General features: G+C 42.9%; 1 pseudogene; it reads left to right on the top strand.

Annotated features, from left to right (window-relative positions):
• Window positions 1-1685: 1685 nt before the first annotated feature.
• On the top strand, window positions 1686-2620 carry LOC138423455 (thioredoxin-related transmembrane protein 1 pseudogene; annotated as a pseudogene).
• Window positions 2621-3106: the final 486 nt, after the last annotated feature.

The following is a 3106-nucleotide window of genomic DNA, read 5'->3' as shown; positions in this document are numbered from 1 at the left end:
TCAATGCGTAGCATAAAAACTTATTTCTTCCTTTTAATTTCTTCAAAATGTCTCTGCTTATTTAAAGCTAAAATTCTAACATTTTCTTGTGGGGGTTAAATGTAGGTAGAATATAACAAAAGACATAAAATGACTACATCACAATGACTATAAATGTGATTTGAATGAAGATGAGGGGAAATGGATTTATTCAAGTTCAAAGTTTCTACATTTTTGTGTGAATTCATACCATATTAACTCTGAGCCAAAAGTCCCAGTTACCTTGAAAATCCTTAATCCAAACTTCTGTATTCTCCACGGAGTGAAACCTTCTCTCCTAGGGCTCTATTTTGCTGCATAATAATTTAGAAAATAGCCTTAGGGAGAAAACTGGAGTGAGTGTGGACCCATATCGTATGCCTCCCATCTGTTAGGGTTATAAGAATTGTAACCCTGCAGTGATTAGTTGCTTTTTTCCCCCTAAATAAATGTTTATCATGCTTTTGTTATGGGCAGAAAGGTAAACAGAATTCCAGTTCCGACCATCATGGTCAGAACCAGAAATCTTGCCAACGAAGCTGCTGATGCTAAGACTTTTAGACTTGACTCTTTTGATGAAATGAAATTATTGGAGATACCAAGTGGTGGAGGTGCCGGTAGTGGTGGTAAATGAGCAGTACTCATTTTAGAAAGATCTCTGGCCTCAGGGTGGGGGGTGGATTGAAAGGAGGGCTAAGTGGCAGGCAGGGAGCTACAACCACCATAGTTACCGTGTGTTTTTTTATTGCTCAGTCGCTAAGTCATGTCTGACTCTTTGTGACACCATGGACTGCAGCATACCAGGCTTCCCTGTCCTTCACTATCTCCTAGAGTTTGCTCAAATTCACATGCACTGAGTCAGTGACACTGTCTAACCATCTCATCCTGTGCCACCCCCTTCTCCTTTTGCCTTCAATGTTACCCATCATCTTTTCCAACTGGGTCTTTTCCAATGAGTCAGCTCTTCATATCAGGTGGCCAAAATATTGGAGTTTCAGCTCCAGCATCAGTCCTTCCAATGAATATTCAGGGTTTATTTCCTTTAGGATTGACTGGTTTGATCTTGCTGTCCGAGGGACTCTCAAGAGTCTTCTCCAGCACCACAATTTGAAAGCACCAATTTTTTTGGTGCTCAGCTTTCTTTATGGTCCAACTCTCACAAGCGTACATGACTACTGGAAAAAACCATAGCTTTGACAATGCATGTCATGGGTTAAGAGTTGACAATTTGCTCCCTGCTAGATATTTTACCTGCCTGATCTCTTGGTTAATCTTCACACAGCCCTAAGAGGTACATATTATATTATTGTCATATTATTTGTCCCAAGTTGAAAAATGAGGTCTGGGGACATTTCAAAAGTCAACAAGATAACTGAGTTTGTTAGTGTTTCGAGCTGAGACTTGAACTCCAGACTGCCTAAGAGGAGTTCCTGTGTTGATCTGTGATCTCTAGTGGAAAACTTATGTCACCATCCACATGAAACTTGGTGAGAGATTAAAATAGCAAGAATACTTTCCTCAACCAATCCACTAGGACCCAGGTTCGTCGTGCCCATTTCGTGTCCTCAAGGCGCGCGCGCAAGCCCTGCTGCGCTCATGCGCACAAACTGATCAGCGGAAGTGAGGAGCTGCTGCGCGGAGGTGGGGGCCGCCGCGCTTGCTGTGGGTGGGCAAGCGGCCGACATGGCGCCCTCCGGGAGTCTCCGGATCCCGGTGGCAGTGCTGCCACTGTTGCTTTGGGGAGCTCCCTGGGCCCACGGGAGGCGGAGCGAAGTGCGCATCATCACGGACGAGAACTGGAGAGAGTTGCTGGAAGGAGAGTGGATGATAGAATTTTATGCTCCATGGTGTCCTGCTTGTCAGAATCTTCAACCAGAATGGGAAAGTTTTGCTGAATGGGGAGAAGATCTTGAGGTTAATGTTGCAAAAGTTGATGAGACAGAGCAGCCAGGACTAAGTGGATGGTTTATCATAACTGCTCCTCCTACTACTTATCACTGTAAAGATGGTGAATTTAGGCGATATCAGGGTCCAAGAACTAAGAAGGACTTCATAAACTTTATAAGTGACAAAGAGTGGAAAAGTATTGAACCCGTTTCATCATGGTTTGGTCCAGGTTCTATTTTGATGAGTAGTATGTCAGCACTCTTTCAGCTCTCTATGTGGATCAGGACTTGCCATAACTATTTTATTGAAGACCTTGGATTACCGATTTGGGGATCATATACAGTGTTTGCTGTAGCAACTCTGCTTTCAGGCCTATTATTAGGACTTTTCATGATATTTGTGGCAGATTGCCTGTGTCCTTCAAAAAGGCGCAGACCCCAGCCATACCCTTCCAGAAAATTACTACCAGAATCTTCCCAACCTTTGAAAAAAGTGGAGGAAGAACAAGAGGCTGATTTAGAAGATGTTTCAGGAGAGGAATCCGAAAGCAAAGAAGAAACAAACAAAGACTTTGCACAGAATGCTGTAAGACAACGTTCTGTGGGTCCTTCACTGGCCACAGATAAATCCTAGTTAATTTTTACAAATATTTTCATATGATTTTGGCAGAAACAGAAGATCGAGCATTTGTTTTGGTTTGAAGTGAACTGTGACTTGCTTGTACATTGCAAGGTTCAGCCTGGATTGTCATTAGGTTGAACAGTCTACCTTCGGAAAATAAAAGTAGCACTGGAAAAAAAATAAAATAAAATAGCAAGAATGTAAAGGAGACGATAAACTAGAAAGAGCATTGAGAATTGCAAAGACTTGACAAGCTAACAGTGGGGAGAGCCAGGCATCTAGGATGAGACTTGGGTTTCTGCCTTCTGCCAGAAGGTTCAATCCCTGGGTTGGGAAGATCCCCTGGAGAAGGGAAAGGCTTACCCATTCCAGTATTCTAGCCTGGAGAATTCCATGGACTGTACAGTCTATGGGGTCACAAAGAATCGGACACGACTGAGCGACTTTCACTTTGGTCCTGGCAGGGTATGGGAAATATACCTACAGCAAGTCTAATATCTCTTCATTTTATTCCAAGATACAAATGCACCCAAATTGCATGTTAAATACGGTTGACATACAACTAAGAATTGAGGTACAG

Source organism: Ovis canadensis, chromosome 18, assembly GCF_042477335.2.
Source record: "Ovis canadensis isolate MfBH-ARS-UI-01 breed Bighorn chromosome 18, ARS-UI_OviCan_v2, whole genome shotgun sequence".
NCBI lineage: Eukaryota > Metazoa > Chordata > Mammalia > Artiodactyla > Bovidae > Ovis > Ovis canadensis.
This window is presented reverse-complemented; position numbering and strand designations above follow the sequence as displayed.